Source organism: Leiobunum rupestre, chromosome 3, assembly GCF_980474605.1.
Source record: "Leiobunum rupestre chromosome 3, qqLeiRupe1.1.hap1, whole genome shotgun sequence".
NCBI lineage: Eukaryota > Metazoa > Arthropoda > Arachnida > Opiliones > Sclerosomatidae > Leiobunum > Leiobunum rupestre.
In genome coordinates, this window is record NC_143386.1 from 66,252,565 (window position 1) to 66,271,509 (window position 18,945).

Genomic DNA, 18,945 nt, shown 5'->3' on the forward strand with positions numbered 1-18,945 from the left:
AATTTAATAATTTAGCTTTTCACCAGTAAAACAAAAAAGCTCTGGTAAAGATTTGGCTTAGTGAATTTAAAAAAATTAAATAAACGTATTTTAATTAACATTTTATACAATACATATACATTGTATATATTTTCAGCTAACGCTCCCAAGCGGTATAGAAAATCAATAAAAATCCTTCAATGCGTTTGGTATCTTTCTTTGCTCATTTTTCATAACGTGATGAATTCCACTTTCGTGAAAAACATGATCAAAGGAGATCGTTCATTCGTTAACAATATTGATGATGTACTTCAAAACCAAGATTTATTCATTTTTGTTTCGGGCTATGCTTCAAGTTTAAGAGAAATTTTAAATGTAAGTTTAACAAAAACTGATGTTCCTTAAATATCTTTAGTAGCCCAATTTTCCAAAATTTAAACAATGATACGTTATTGGTGCCTACATGTAATTTAACAAAAAATTTAAAACCCGAAATATCAAAATTAAATATTTTTAGAGCTTTTTATACAGTCTTTCGTTGTGCATAGCTAATTAAATAATATCAAACCGATGTGTTTGCGTGAATCCCTAAAATCCCAGTCACCATTTTTACTACGAAAAATTAGATTAACTTTTGTATAGCTTGGAAAGCAGCTAGAAATTTAGCCAATGCTGCTTGGCCGTTTATTCATTCTTTTATTAAATTTTTCTCTTTTAATTGACATCCACTCCGTTCACTGTTTTGTATTTTTGTATTAGTCTGACAGTGAGATAAATAAAGCACTCTAGCGCGTGTTCAATCCGGCTAAATACATTCCGCTCATAGATAATTCAACGCTCAACTAAACCGAATTAAATAAATGTCGCTGAAATGTATAAAATTGGATAGTTGATTTTATTCTTTTAAACTTAATGCAAGTGGCCATGTAGGGGGCGCTTGATTTGTTTTCTTCTACAAGTCGTAAGTTGGTTTTCCAAGAAGGATTTTATACCGCGTGGAAACCTTATACTCCTTCGTGTAGCCACGTGGTGCAATTTCGCTGTCATTCGAGAATTTTCATTAATTTATTTCTCATGGAGAAATGAGCTGAGTTAGTTTCCGAAAGTTTGATGTTAGTAGAAGGAAAGTGAGGTTGACCCATCAGTCCCGGGGTCGGGGTCGGGGTCGGGTTCGGGATCGGGATCCGGGATTTAAGGGGTGAAATGGGGGTAAAATCGTCGAAAAGTCAATGTATTTATGATATTTTTCGCGACGATTTGTTTTTTCGTATATCAACATATTATGTTCAGGCCAGCTTGTTCATTTATCTCCGCTTATCTCGAAAGACACTTGAACGTATATCTTATCACGTTTTATCGTACGGAATGATGTAAAAAGTGATAACCTGGGCGGCGCGTGCGTGGATTACCCAGGGGACGCGGTTAATTTGAATTTAAGAGTGTTTTGACGTCATTGAATATTCGTTGTTAAAGTAGAATGGAAATATTTTTAAACTTCATTTTAATATCATTGTAGTACTTAAATACGCTTGGCACTTGAACCTATCTCACGAGTATTTGAAACGAATATTTCAAGTTTAAGTATGAGAAACGTATATCGTTCTCAAGTATTGTAATTGTACACGTGATTCCGTATGAGGACCGGGTAAATTCCTATAAACGTAACGCGATACACTTCAAAATGCGTATACGTAGAACGGAATTAATTTTAAACTCCGTTTTATTAAATAAGATATCGAAGATAAATAATTTCAGAGTATAAAAAGGGAAAACCGTATAATAGTAAGACCATATTTAGAAAGTTCACCATCTGAATTGTATTGGAAGTGACTCCGAGGAACCTTAAAATGTAAGTAGGAATACTCGGTGATAATTCTTATCTTTGTCTTAATGTATGTATTTTATAGGAATTGTTCATTTCCTGTGTCTGGTGATAAAGGGTTAATCGTTTATGCAGATGAAACCATCTACTGCGGTCTATTGGATTTAACAAAGGGCATCAAACTAACAGAAGCGGAACTGCAAGAGCTATGGACAAAGAAAGATGCTATTGAAGCTTATTTCAATAACGAAGCTGAAACTTCGTGGGTTTTTACAGGTTCTGAAACCAAACGGTTTTCGGTTCATAGATTTGCCGAACAAAAGGTTTTAGATGTTAGACAAATGTACCATGGTTATGGGGTAAACTATGGAAAATTGTTACCGACTAAAGAGGGGGTAGCTTTCGCTCAATCTTCTTGGTTGAATTTCCTCGACCAGTACGAGTCTATTCAGAAGTGTTTAAAGCAAATCAAGGAAATAAAGGAGGCGATGACTAACGTTGTAATTAAACAATTACACGAAGCTCTTAAGAAAGCGTGCAATGGCTGTCAAATTGATCATCCATCTCAACTCCAGCATGATTGTATAATGACGGATTATTCTAAGCGTGTAGATTTACATTTTTATGAAATAATTATGTCGGTAGATTGTGAAAATATTATTGAAATGTTTACTATTCGCTGTGAATTATCAAAATAAATTTTAAATAATATAATGTCACTAATAATATGCAATGCTAAAAACTTGTTAAAAAACTAATAAAATTGATTGCACTAATGTTCCGATTCTCATTAACCATTATGGATTTAAGCTTACAACATCCAATGATCTTTCCGCATTGGGTGGACCGGGCTTGTAGCCGGGTCCACCCAATGCGGAAAGTCATTCCTGGTGGGACGGTTGATTCAATATAAGAAGACCTGCATATCCCCTCCTCCGGAGAGGATAATATGGTGTTATACCGAGTATCAGCCAAAACTATTTCAATCAATATTAGAGCACATACCTTCATTCGAGTTTCACGAAGGGTTACTCGATGTTAATATATTAAACCCGCAAATTAGAAATTCAGTTATTTAGACGATTTATTATGCGAGATATCTAATAATAAAGATGTAACTAATTTATTTATTCGTGGATCTCATCACAGAAACACCTCCGTACTAATTTTAATGCAAAACCTTTATTACACCGGAAAAGAAATAATAACTTTAAATTTAAATGCTCATTATCTATTTATTTTTAAATAACCACGAGATAAATCAACAATTTATCATCTCCAACCAATAGCAAATACGTTATTGATGCGTTTCAACAAGCTACGTCACGGAAATTTGGGTATTTATTAGTTGACTTGAAACCTCACACCCCAGATCAGTATTTACTACGAACAGGTTTAATACCGGGTGAAGAATCGTCTGTCTTTATTCCAAAATGAAGTGTATTATAGAAGGGAATTTTTTTAGGGTTAATCGAGAGTGGATTATTAAAGAATTAACTTACGTAGTATTAGAAACGGAAGAATCGGAAGTGTTTACTTTCAAATCTCCATACCCTTTCAAAGAGCTTTCAAACGAAGATAAAAGACAATGCAGATGGATATCTCATAACATTTGTCACCTTCGATGGGATGACGGCGAACGTCCTTACAGAACGAGACGTGACATTTGCAATCAGATAGCGGAAAAAGCGACTTCGTTTTTCACCAAAGGTTTAGAAAAAGCTGCAGTATTATCGACACTCCTCGGTGTTCCAGTAACTAACATCGAAATTATCAGAACTAGAAGACGTTGAATTAAACTGCCCTTTTCATTCCGAAACGGTTCATTGCGCTTTAAGAAAGGCTAAGAAAATCTCTAAATGGATGTCTCAAAACGAGTAAAGAAAAACATAGACTTTCTACGTTTCCTAACATCCTGTAATCTAAATCAAAGAAAGACAGCTCTCGTTGAATGTTGTATAAATGTATTGCACGGAACAATTGAACTGTCAGAACGTCATCGTAATCGGTTAAAGAAACATAGCGCGGTTATACGAAACGTGTCGAAGAAAAACCCTTTATCAAAACGACGAAAGATTCTGGTACAAAAGGGTGGTTTTCTTCCATTTTTATTAGCGCCACTGCTATCTATCGTTAGCTCAGTCGCCGGAAGTGCAATAAGCCAAGCTATAAACCGATGATGGCTCGAAAAATAGTTCTAGTACCTGAAGATGTAATGGAGAGTTTAAAAAACACTACACCTTCTAAAACAGAAGAAACACCTGTACTTCAAAAAGAGAAGACACTCGATGATGAACTGAAATCTATTCTAGATAATCCAGATTTAAACGAATCAGAGAAATTAGCATTATACAATCAAACTCTCCAACGACGGTTAACTTACGTACGTAAAGAACAAATCTCTCCCGTTATTGAAAACTGAACGACTTAAAACCTGGTTCGCGCAAATATCTTATTCTCTACCTGCAACTTATGTTAGTGATGCAATTTCATTATACCGAGCGACTACGGAAGATCCGAGATATATTAGATGGGCTAACTCAGGAGAGCTTTCTATTCGAGGACAAGTGATTGGAGGATCTAATATAATCGATCTTTTGTATGACGCTGTGAGAAAAACGCCTGGAACAGCGATTGATGCTATAGGAGTTACAGAGTTTTACGAGGGTATTCATAAGTCAAATATTTCAAAACGTTTAATTAAAAATCCTGTAAGATTGACACTGTTAAAAAACATTCGCTGTATTTCATACACCTAGAGGTGTCAATGAGCGAGCTGAGTCGAGTTTTCTAGCTTGGCTCGAAAATGGCTCGGCTCGGTTATGTCCCGACTCGATATGCGCTCAGCTCATTTGCGGCTCGCTTCGACAAAGGCTCGATTAAAACGGACTCGGCTCGAGTTCGGCTCGGGTAACGTTTTAGCTCGCCGAGCCTTATTTGAGTTAAGCTCGACTCATGTATAGCTTGATTCGTTTAAGACTCGTCTCGTCTAAGGCTCGCTCAAAACATAACTCGCTCGAAACGGTTTCCGAGTAAAATTGCTCGGTTCGATTCGGGCATCGCTCATTGAACCGAGCGAGTTCGTGAAAATAAATAAACACTTAAACACCTAAATGTAAGGTAAACTAATTATTATACTGCTAATTATTGTCAGCCGAATTCAAAAATACTTTAAAATAAAACTGAGTACAGAGTAGTGAGACGTTACTGGCTCTTCGTTTATAAAAACGCGAATAAGTAAAAAAGAGAGTCACTAACTGGGGGTAAACTAAAAGTTTTATTATGGAATAATACGCGGTATATATGTATCGGCAATCTCGTGACCTTGAAGTCCTATCGACCGGTACACCGCGTATTATTACCTAACGTAGTTGTTTCTTCGGTTATTGCGTGGTTTTTCTTGTTCGCGCTATTTATCAGAGCCAACCGAATGTTTCAGAATGGTGATGGCCCTGATTAAAGCGCTTACGCTATTTCAGCATGTAGTTACTTACAAATAAAGTACTATTATTTTGAACCTCAAATCAGTGCAAATGCAGTCCGAGTAAAAAGACAGTTAAATGAAATAAGGCAAGGTAAAAATCCACCGAAAATTAAAAATAGAAAGAAGTTAGACATTAAGTTGCCATTTTTAAAGTAAAATCAGGAAGAATTGTCGATGCCTAAATATAATTTTTACAATGAACTAGTGTTTTTTTGGTTCAAAATCGAAACTAGTTCAATAAGAACATTTTAATACTATTTTAAAATATTTTAACAAGCTTCAGGCAACCAAGAATTGCTATATAAATCGATTTAGGATAAACGGTGGTTGGAGTTCTTTATTCTCTTCAGATTCGGCAAATAAGGCCGTTTAACTCAGGGCCAGACTGACGTTTAGGGCAAGAGGGTGATGGCTCCTCGTGCCTTTTCTCAAGAAACAGTTTGCCGACCTAGTTCAGAACTAGGAACCCTACGTCCGACTAAGGCAACTTTACACCGCACCTTTACGTAACCAGTCCAGCCTTAGCTAAACTAATGAAATGTATAAATTTAATTTAGTCCTCCAGGAAGCCACATTTTTTAAAACTGTTTATTGTCTTGGGTTTAAAATTAAGGCTAGCTGTAAAAATGTGTCACACATTCATCACCATTCATGATTATCGCTGAGCAGCCCTTTGGTACACCCCCAAAACAACGCCCCTGATTCCGAAGATATAATACCAAATGATATCAACCTAAGTTCCATTTTTATAAAGTTGTTCCAATATACGTTCCTTTAACCTTACAAAAAATTTGGAGCTATTAAATAGCGAGCTAACTCATGAACCACTCACGAAAAAACTCGACTCATAACAATTTTCAAGCGAGCAGACTCGGCTCGTTTTAGCGCTCAATTTCTTAGCTTGTGGTTCGATTTGCTCGTCAAGAAACTAGATCGACTCGTTGCTCGCTCGATATGACTTTGGCTCAGCTCACGACTCGGCTCGTTTTCCGCTGGTTAACGAGCGAGCTCTAAAACTCGGTTCGATAATTTTTCGCTCGATTCGACACTCGACTTGTTTACTGCTAGCTCGACTCGCTTCGATTCACATTGAGCCGGGCGGAGTTGTGAGCCCTCATGAACTGGCTCGGTTCGTTGACACCTCTACATACACCACCAAGTAGTTCAATGTTATCATCATCGTCACCTAGTCCTCTAAGACCTTGGTTGCATACTAAATAAAATATATTAACCTGATAATTTTGTTCTTATTTCTTAGTAGAAGCCTACAATGGAAGGTTGTACAGAAACGGTCTCTTTAGGACTTTTAGCCTATTTATCACAATCATTTTCAAAATCACCGAAAATTATCACAGCTGTATTAATTATCATAGTTATTATAATATTAGAATTATTTAATTTCCTTTTTTGGTGTTACATGCCATTACATCAAAATATTACCCGATATGGAGAAAGAGCTTGAGAAAATCTATACTAATCCCGCAGACCCAGGGTCATTCGCCGGAGTTCGAACGCTCTATAATTCAGCTCGACATAAAGGTTTAAAGGTTTCATTGGAAAAAGTAAAACAATTTCTAATAAAGCAGGATACATACACGCTGCATAAACCTGCTAGAAGACGATTCAAACGAAATTGAACTATTGTTTATGGAATTGACGAACAGTGGCAAGCGGACTTGGCAGATTTTCAGAAGCTGTCTAAATATAATTCAGGATCTCGCTACGTATTATGTATTATCGACATATTTAGCAAATACGCTATGGCTGTAGCGGTTAAAAATAAGAAAGGTGTAACAATTTTAGAAGCGTTACGTAACGTTTTTGAAAAAGGTCGTCAACCGAAAAGAATTCAAAGTGATCATGGAAACGAATTTGTCAGTCAAGAAGTGCAGAGTGAATTACAGCGAAGGGGTATTAACTTTTTCGCTACTCGATCACAAATGAAAGCGTCCATTATTGAAAGATTCATTAGAAGTTTTAAATCTCGTTTATATCGCTATTTCACGCAGAATAACACCCTTAAATATGTCGAAGTTTAAGATGATATTATAAACGCTTATAACAATAGTTATCACAGATCAATTAAATGTAAACCCGCGGAAGTTACTCTAGATAACTCTGCTAAAATATGGAAAAATCTTTACGGTTCGGTAAATTTTTCTCTTCCGTTAACATACGCGTTTGAAATTGGAGATAGTTGTAGAATAGGTAGAAATTTATCAATTTTCGATAAGAAATATAACCCGAATTTTACTACAGAATTGTTTAAAATAGCTGAGAGACTACCACGTGACCCACCTGTATATAAGCTGATGGATTTAAATTCTAACCCCATTTTAGGAGTATTCTATCGCGAGGAGGTTCAGATTGTTGGTCGAGATTTAAAAGACTGTTACTTCATCATCGAAAAAGTAATAAAAAAGAGGAAAAAATCGGACGGCCGCGTAGAACTGTATGTCAAGTGGCAAGATTACGACCCTACATTTAATTCTTGGATACAAGAAGTTGATTTTAAATGAGTTTTTACGTCACGCTACCTTCAGATTCCTCGTCATTATATTACCAAGATAATAGCGTTGGTAAATTTCGAACGTATTTAGCTGAACCGTTAAGATTTGAGGAACAGTACGAAGTTGGGTTAGCGGAAACAAGCTACCCTCGGACATGGCATCACGTTCGAAAACCTAATCTATTGGTTATTAAAGACCCTCTCGAATATGATAAATGACTGATAACCCTCTAGTTAAAGACCCTCTCGAATATGATAAAATAATTGAAGTTCCCGCGGGGTAAAACTCCGGAAGAACTATTACATGTTATGAACGTTCACAACCAAGACGAACAAGTTACATTCGCTTATTTAAATTATTCTAATCGAATTAAAGTTAAAATGCAACCGAAAATCAGAGCTGTAATTGGCCCCGATCTATCGATTTTACTAGGTTTTAAGGATAGAAGATATAATGATTTCACCATTTTAAATTCAATGATAACCCCCTACCCAGTTGATATGAACGCTGGGCTACATTCCTTATTCGTTTATTCGTTTATTCAGATCTGGTTGAAAATAGCGTTGTTGGGGATAGTTTAGCACCTCTATTAAGAATCATAAGCGTCGAAGAGAAAGCCGAGTCTAATGGGAAAACAGCTACAAAACTATTTTCACAACCTCATTACCTACCAGTCGTGTGTAATAATATTAAGACTATAGAGATTAATATAACAGATGATTTAGGTGAGCCAATACAGTTCATAGTGGAAAACCCCGTAAAATGTGGACTTCACTATAAACCTTTAATCATTCAGGACACACCCTCATTCTAGCTTAAAAGAGCGAACAGTTAACATCACCTTCAAGAACTGATTATGAAAATTACAATTTAAACCAGGTTGGTTTCGGTGGAATACCTGTATATAGAGGTTTAGCTGTGCAAAGAGGACATGGACTAGGAAATATATTATCTTCAGCGTTTAGATTCGCGGTACCTTTACTGAAGAAAGGCGCTTCTTACTTGGGAAAAAAACTTTTAAGTACCGGAGCGAAAGTAGCGACCGATGTTGTTAGCGGAGTCCCAATTAAAACAGCGCTTAAATCGCATTCTATTAACGCTGGAAGGGAAACTTTAGCTTCAGCAGCTGATGAAGCCATGACACTAACATCTTCAGCTAAGGATCATATTAAAAGAATGACGGGTTCCGGAACTAAAAGGAAACCAACTCAGTCGAAAAGCGCCATTTCAACAGCAGGCAGGATAGCGAAAGGACGGTTCCCTAATCGTTCCGATATATTCTCATAATGTCCCTTTTACACCCGCACTCAAGTTGAGTGTATAAATTCCGAGCTAGATTTGTTTCAAGTACCTATGACACAATCTTCGATTATTGGTGGTGAATGGGTTGAGTATAATCAAATATCAAATATAGTTGATAACGGATCAATTACATTTTCTATCAACGGTAACTCTGATACGTATATAGACCTTTCACAAACTTTGTTGCACGTTCGAGTTAAGGTAACTAAAGATAATGGTCAACTACCGCAACCCGCGGTTCCAGGTGTTGCGGGTGGGGCCGCCGGAACTCCAGCCGACAATATCGCCCCCGAGAATTTGTTTCTTCATTCGCTTTTTAGCGACGTCCACGTATTTCTTAATGAAAGATCAGTAACACCTTCCAGTCAAAATTACGCTTATAAAAGTATGATACAAACTTTATTAACGTTCGGAGATTCTGCAAAAAAAAGTTATTTAACGAGTTCACTTTTCTATCGGGATACGCCTGGGAAGTTCGATTCATTTTTCGATAACGATGGTTTCACTAAACGAGCGAGTTTAGCGCAAAAAGGGGCGATTGACTTGTTAGGCGTAGTCCATACTGATTTATGTCAACAACCACGCTTTTTATTAAATATGGTTGATTTGAAATTTAAATTCGATAAAAATAGAGGAGCTTTTTGCGTTCACTCCGACGTAAAATGTAAAGTGGAGATTTTATCAGCTTCCCTTTATCTGAGGAAAGTTAAAGTGATACCGGAACTATCGCTCGCTCAAGCCAAGGCGCTACAATATGGAACCGCTAAATATCCTGTAACTCGTTCGGAGTGCACCTCATTTTCTATACCCGCTGGTCTTATGGCTAGTGTGCAAGATCATTTATTTACCGGACAAGCACCCAAGAAAGTTGTTATCGGGTTTGTGGAACAAAAAGCGTTTCCAGGAGATTTGAAAAAATCACCGTACAACTTTCAACATTTCGATTTATCAAGCATTGGATTGTACATTGACGGTAGTAGCGTCCCTCATAAGACGTTATCTCTAAACTTTGAGGAAAATCAATATATTCAAGCGCATTGTAATCTTTTCATTCAAACTAATCAGTGGAACGTAGATGAAGGGAATCAGATAAGTCGGGAAGATTACCCTAACGGAAATTGTTTATTCGCGTACAATTTAACCTCGGATCTTAATAACAACGCTAACCACTTGCATCTTGTAAAAAACAGTAACCTGAGATTAGAATTAAAATTTGCAAAACCGTTACCGGAGACGATTTCCATTCTAATTTACGCTGAGTTTCAAAATTTGATTGAAATTGATAAAAATCGAACCGTGATTTTCGATTACAGTAATTAATGGATTCGCTACAGATAACTAAAATTCTTGAAAAAGATTTAAGTACTAAAAGTATATTTCGAGGCGTGTTCGCGGCTGACAAGCTACCTAAATATGTAAAAATATTCCCTTCTCTATTTATTGTAAATACCGATACGAGTGTTGGACCTGGAGAACACTGGGTTCTAATATATTTTTCTAAACATAAAAATAGTGAATTCATGGATTCCTTTGGAAACCCGCCAGATTATTTTAAATTTAATGACTTTATTGAACGAAACAGTAAAACTGTTACTTTTAATTCTAATCAATTACAAAGTAATTCTAGTAATACATGTGGAGCATTCTGTATCTATTTTGATATAAACAGGTGTAAAGGAATAGAAATGTATAACATTGTGTCTAGGTTTAAGAAAGATAAAAATGTAAACGATAAAATGATTAAAGAGTTTATGCGCAAAATGTATTCAATAAAATAATTTTTTACAATTTATAGCAATATATACATAAATACAAGCATTCATTATCAATTTTCAATATCTTTATGACCGTGCGCTAATGTACGAACCCCGCAGGGTAGAATATATCTCTTATCATCATTTGGTGATAAACAAAGTTTTCTAGTATTTTAAGTAAATAGCTCATGCTTGAAACTAGCTATACGCATCATCTCGGCTGACATGGTTTCTTGATTAAAAAGACAACGTTCATAGTCTTCGTGGCGGATGACGTTTCTAATAACGTTCATGGCAACGCCCTTACAAACCTTTTTATGGTTTAAAATTGACTCTAAAGATTTCCCCAATCGCAACTCCTTTTCTATCTCTTCAGCGGTCTTAGACTCCCCGTACAATTTAATAGAATAAAGCTTTGGACGAAGTCCAACAAAACTTTGAATTAACTGTGAATTTGTCTCGTCTTTAAAATAGCCGAGAGCTTTTTTATTCTGATTAGAATGAAGGAAATGCGAAGGTGGATAACCAGAGAAGTCAAAGCGGTTTTTATGAACTTCAAAGTCTTTATAAACATCATCTGTCTGAATGTTGTACGTTAAACTGTCTGTAAATATTTTATATATTAGTACTATTTAAATAAAAAATTAATATTAAATTAAATTACCAGTAATAGTGATGCTTTGTTCCCGTGCGTATTTTTTATGAATCCATAATGGAACCGATACATGAGCTCCTTGGATAAATCTAGAATGGTGAATCCGGTAAATATAGGCCGGTTAAGAACAATTTTAGCTCTCTTCTTATGAGCGCCGGCTAACTCTTCATTAAAGATGGTAAAGTGTTCAAACTGCGTGGATCTTGTAACTTTTAACATTCTTTCAGGTTTATGAATAAACTCGAAATTTATATGCTTCCGTAGATTTTCCATTGTTTTTCTAAAGAATTAAATGAAGTAAGGGAAAAAAACAGCAATAAATAATTTAAATTGATTTACCCGAAAACAGAGTTAACCATAAGTTTCCAGAAATTCTTTTCAAATGAGCTCTTGGATAATTTCCTCTGTTCAGTGTTGAATGTAACATATTTTTCCAACCATTTTCCTTGAGTTAAGGTTAGAGCTCGATGAACCTTGGTTATTTTGAAATCTAATTCTACATAATATTTTAAATTGCGGTAATGTACTATGTATTTCTCTTTATTATTTAATTTAGGAAGAAGTTTTGGTAGACTTTGATTATCCTTAACATTTAATTTTCCTAAGAGATCTTTGGAGTATGGAGATAGCATATTAGGTGTGATAACTTTAGATTCCGCCGCTACTGGGAGATCGTTATGTAAGTCATGCAACTCTGGAGGATATTCAAGATCCACCTACAAGGAAACAATTCTTTAAAAATATTATTCAATAATTATAACACTTGTTATTTACCTCTAAAATGTATCCGTTTTCAACGTTATTGGGAATACACAGAATATTTTCACCAAGTGTTTGCAAATCATTCTCATGAACCCACTGGAAGTCGCCTAGCGGTAGTGGTTCACACATAACAGCACCGTACAAATTATTCGCAACTTAAATTAAATTAAATTAAGTTAATTAAAATAATTTAAATTAAAATAATTTAAATTAAAATAATTAAAATTAAAATAATTAAAATTAAAATAATTAAAATTAAAATAATTAAAATTAAAATAATTAAAATTAAAATAATTAAAATTAAAATAATTAAAATTAAAATAATTAAAATTAAAATAATTAAAATTAAAATAATTAAAATTAAAATAATTAAAATTAAAATAATTAAAATTAAAATAATTAAAATTAAAATAATTAAAATTAAAATAATTAAAATTAAAATAATTCAAATTTTTTTCATTTATTTTTTAAATGTAAATTACCTAAATAGCATATATAACTGCTCTCTTTTGACGAATCATATGTATCGGGTATATATTTGATATTCGCTTCAGAAAAACGAGTTGAGATCATTGAAACACCGCCTCGAATACCTAAAAATTCAATGTAAATACAATAATATTTAAAATATCACAAAAGCGTTACCCTTTTCAATAAATAAGTGTTGATCTATATCAAGTATGAGATCGAGGCGAGCATCAGTCATCTTCAAAGCTGCTTGCCAGGCTAAACCTGGTGCGGTGTAAGCGTGAGCGGGATCTAATTTATAATGAGTTATAGATAATGTTCTAAAATTTTCAAAAACGTCAGCTAAGAGCAACGCATCGCTTTTCACATAGAGGTCGGTGTATTCTCCTACGAAAACCGAGTTTAAGAGATTTGAAATATTTATACTATAGTAATTTTACCTAATGTTTGAATATTAAACGCTGTCCAAACATTTTGGGCGTGTAAATAATCAGATTCTAAAATATTTTGATTTTTCAATGAACTGAAAAACGCTTCTCTAGGTGGGAGCATCGTCTCGTCAAATTTCTTTTCATCGTCCATATACTCGTACGGGTAGACCCCCTTCCGCAAGAGGAGTTGAACTTTCTCACTTTCAAAATATTTCTTAACAATCTGGAATTTACTGGCTTCTTCCAAAACGAGATTAGATGCTAGAGCATCGAGGCTATCACTTAGAAATCGATAAGAGTCTAAAAACCGAAATCTCCCTAAAAACAATAAAATTAATGTTAAGGTTAAATTCATAATTAAATATATTTTACCTAGTTTCAGCGAAATATAATTTTCGCTAGTGGAAGGAATACAGTCGAGTGTCTGTTCCTTAAAATGACCAATCTCCTGACATATAAGATGAAAATCGTATCTATGAAGATGTATTATTATTAGGTTTATTTCCTGGTTAATTAACTTAATAAATTCACCTGCTAAGGTTATGAAGAAAAATAGGGATAAATTCTGGAACTTTCTTTTGAAGATTACAGAGGTTATGCGCTGGCCCCCTATATTTACCGCTGAAATGACAATGATCTCGAACAGCGGGCATATTTCCCTGATTTAGCTGCTTCTGACAAATGTAGCAAAGGGTAGCAGCTTGAAACTGTTCCTCCTCCTCCGGGGTAATAATCATTGGTACATTTGTCTCAATTAGTTCCATCAACTCCGTCTCTAATTCCAGAATAGACTCCAGAAATCTTCGAGTTGCATCTTGTCCTCGATAGCAATCGGTTCGAACAGGTACACCTATAAGTATCCTATTGTAATATATCTAAAGGGAATTTTGTCAAATAACTTACCGTTAGGCCCAACAAGCACCCACGAATACGCGCAGCTGATGTGCATGTTTACTTTGCTGGTATTTAAATCGGGATCTAGATCACATCCTTGAACTCTCGGTAGGATTGCTTCGAAATCGGCGTAAAATACATACTGCACCTAATAATTTCATTTTATTAAGAGTTAAATTAAATAATTTTTATTTTTACCTTTTCTGTCCACTCATAGTTATCAAAATCAACAGACTTCTTCTTGGTAAGGAAAACTGTTTTTTGGACGCCGTGGGTGGCGCATTCTTCGATATGCGCATCACGTCGCTGTTCCGCGTTGTTTCCACTGAATCGGTGAAGACACATTCTAATACAGAAAATAATTAGTAGATTGCAAACTAATATATTGTAAACTAAATTACCTGCAATAATAACTTGTGCTTCTGTTTTTTGTTAGATGCTGTAGCAGTTTTCCTAGGTCTCGTATAAGACAGTAATGCCTATTCCCATCGTCAATATCTTTAGTTTCATCGGTGATGTATAGCAGATCAACCTCCCTTTCCTTACAACACTTGTTAGCGCTTACGTAAAGGGGGAATATGTCTCCCGAAAAGCCAAACACAGATATTGATAAATTATTCATTAATTCAAATTTTTTAAGTTCCGTAGCGTTTAATTTGAAAGGAAAAGATATATCACTGGTATCAAGTTCATTTTCATAAGGTGTATGTATATTTGGAAACACGATTAGCGTTTTGAGTCCAAGGAACTGGGTGAAGTTTAGCGAGAATGGACCAGAGAAAACATTTCTCGTCATTTTCGTTTCTAGTATTAAGAATCGCACGACGTTGAGATAGTTTTTCAGGTAGTTCCATATACGATGACCCTCGCAACGGTTGGTAAGATGCTACATTTAATTCTACATACAGAACACGGTCAATTACCCAACCCGATCCTATCAAAAATATAATGTTTTAGTTCAAAATATAACTTATAAATTTTAGTACATACCTGTCGCTTCAAAGTTTTCCGCTGCTGACTGTATTGTTTCAATGCAGTCATTCAGCTGGTCTTCAATTACATCGGCCGTTAATGTTGTCTGCATAATGCTCCGGAAATATAGTCTCACTTCCGCACTTCGTTCCGCACCCCCGAAAGGTCTCATATAAACAGATCTTACGAGTAAGAACCATTTAATTCCACGTTTACTGGCGAGTCTTTCTACTAAAAATTTACGGAAAGCGGCTCGGTAACGTCCGATAAACATAGCCACATCAATATCATAGTCCTCGGTATTGTAACGGATAGACGCTAGCGTATCATTTAGGGCCTGGACCATACTTGGAGATGCTGGTTGTGTTTCATCAAGTATTGGTGAGGCGGGAACATGTGATGGTGTTGGGCTGTTGGGTAAAGCTTATGCAGATGGTTGGATAGATTCCAGTTGAATGTCTTGAAGCAGACTAGGTGATGGTGTACGGGAAGATGCTGGCGAACGTTGCATTGGTGATTGTGTGCGAGACAGGTCCATGGGTTCGGAAGGGCCGGGTGCGTTCAAGTCATGAGTTCGTTGATGGCTCTTGAAATGTTCCAATCTAGCAACATTCTTACCACATACTTCGCAGACAAACTTATGTCTATCACCGTGTACTTCTCTAACATGCCGATTTAAGTGGGACTTGGTAGAAAAACTTTTCGCGCACGAAGGGCAAATATGTTGGGCTTTAGGCATCTTGAATATAGCTACCGCAGTTAACCGTGGAATGACCTCCCACAACCCTATACAACCCCTTTTATAGTATATTCAAGTATCATTTGAGAGCGATACGTTTCTCATACTTAAAATATTCGTTTGAAATACTCGTGGTTCAAGTGTCAAGTGTATTTAAGTACTACAATGATATTAAAATGAAGTTTAAAAATATTTCCATTCTACTTTAACAACAAATATTCCATGACGTCAAAACACTCAAATCCACTACAATGATATTAAAATAAAGTTTAAAAATATTTCCATTCTACTTTAACAACGAATATTCAATGACGTCAAAACACTCTTAAATTCAAATTAACCGCGTCCCCTGGGTAATCCACGCACGCGCCGCCCAGGTTATCACTTTTTACATCATTTCAACTTATTCCGTACGATAAAACGTGATAAGATATACGTTCAAGTACCATATAAGTGTACTCTTGAAATTTGAGATAAGCGGAGATAAATAAACAAGTTGGCCTGAACATAATTCGTTGATATGCGAAAAAACAAATCGTAGCGAGAAATATCATAAATACATTGACTTTTCGACGATTTTACCCCCATTTCACCACTTAAATCCCGGACCCCGATCCCGAACCCGACCCCGACCCCGGGACTGATGGGTCAACCTCACTTTCCTTCTACTGATGTTGATATTTTCAATTTATCAAAGTTTTGGAAAAAAGTATTTGCCAATCGAATATTATATTTTCAATTAGGTTGAAACATTAGACCTTGGACGCGGTATATCTCTGCTGCTAGCCTCACCATGGACTAATTACCCTTACGAATATGACTTGATCCAATTTTGGACATTGGATCCAATTGGTATCAACTATTTCTTGATCAAATAATCTTAATCATATTTGGATCCAAAAAAATCTTTTAACTAAGAACTGGATCCAAGTTTGATCAAAATTGGTTTGATCCAATAGCATTGGATCCAAATTTGGATCCAAATTAATTTGATGAAATAAAATTGTATCAAATTTAGATAAAAAAATCTTAACTAAAAAAAGGATCCAAGTTGGATCCAAATTAATTTGATCAAATAAAAATTTATCAAATTTGAATCCAAAAAATCTGTTAAATAAAAATTGAATCCAAGTTTGATCCAAATTAATTATATCAAACAAAAATGTATCAAATTTGGATCAAAAAAATATTTTAACTAAGAATTGGATCCCAGTTTGATCTAAATTGTTTTGATCAAATTGCATTGGATACAATTTGGATCCAAATGTATTTGATCAAATAAAATTGGATCAAATTTAGATCCAATTGATATTTCGCCGGGACACTTTGTTGGAATCGTGTATGGAATCTTGTACGGTATCGTCATCTACCGCCAGGGGCTAGAAACACTGAGAATAACTTAAGTCGGTGGCTAAAGTATACTATTTCTAAAATTTATGACGGCACCGTATAATGATAAATGACAGCCGTCGTAAGTGTTTCTAGAAAGTGCTCCCAACCGAGACACCATAGCGGATATCAATTGAGTGTTCAAGAATCTAGGGTATATAATAATAATAATAATAATCAGCTAGGCTAATACCCAAGGCACCACCTTAGGCCTAAGTCATCCTAACTAATGGTATAAACATAATTATAGGAGATTAGATGACTACTTTTAATGTCTGGAACAATATATTTTTATTTCAATGGTTAAATTTATCGAACAACTAGGAACATTTTGATAAAACTCTACAGCATTGAAATTTTAATGTAACTAGAACGATTGTTTCAATATACCAAGCGCCGATTTGAAACTAGAGGATTAGTATCGCCCAATATTAGTAAAAAATGCTTTAAAATGTAGCCTCGTTTGGGTGGTTTCGGCTTACGCTTTATCTTATTTTAAATCTGTTCCCTGCCTTCTACACTCTAGTCGGTTCTCTAATAGTTAGCTTGATAAAATTAGCGAATAAGTAGATAAGTCCATTGTGAAAAGGGATAATAAAGCTAAACCTTAAACAAATTTGAAGAAATTTAAAAACTTACTAATAGCTCGTACCGATAGGTCTTCGAGCAAACAAAAAACGCGAAACTCGGACCAAATAGATCTTCGAGTGAAAAATTAAATTAAATAAAATAGCCAGAAATTCCAACGGTAGACCGGTTTCGTCCTATTTGGGACTCGTCAGTACCGTGCGGGAAATCTGGCTTGCGACTATAACACCGAATAGAGAAACTAATCCTAAATATGAAAAATTTCAAAACGAGTTGCATAGCAACAGAAAGCCGAATAATCTAATCTCCACCACTCTCCCCCTAAAATCTCTAATTTTATCAACCATTACAATGCAGTCCATAGGTGGTTCCTTTTAACTAATCATCCCTAATAGTTAGCCTTCCCAAAGTTGCAGTGACGTCCCTCGGTTCTGGTTAATTACATTTGTTTGTTTTATTTAATCTACCATGTAAGCGGAAACAGGGGTAAAAACAGGGGATTTCGGTGGGGATAAAATTATGTTAATGTTATTAAATATGATTCATACCACTAAAATTACCTTTTTTTCGAAGTATTGCTTACCGCCCAGATTCCGTACTTTTAATGCTGGTCCCAGTCGGTATCCAAATCCCTATGGATCTCAACTGGATCAAATCTCATTGGATCCAGAGCTGATCTAAATCTCTTTGAATCCCAACTGGATTAAATTCTCATTGGATTAAGAGCTGAGCCAAATCAAATTGGATCAAGAGCGGATCCAAATCTCTTTGGATAAAGATTGGATCCAAATCTCTTTGGATAAAGATTGGATCCAAATTTCATTGGATCCCGACTGGATCCCGACCGGATCCAAATATCATTAGATCCAGCCGGGATCCAAATCTCATTGGATGCCGAATGGATCCGAATCTCATTCGATCAAGAACGGATCCAATTCTCATTGGATCAAGACCCTTGGATCCCGAATAGATAACAGGTGGATCCAGAACTTAATCCTGAGAAGTCTGTAATTGGATCCCCGTTTGATCTGTTCAATTTGTGATGAAATTTGGTTAAAATTTTGATCCACCATTTTCGTAAGGGTAATTAGACCATGGCCTCACACACATGGCCCTATATCCAGTTTCCCTTAACAATTTCCAAATCATTATACCCCGACAGAATATTTATCTTTGTTATATTACATTTTATTATG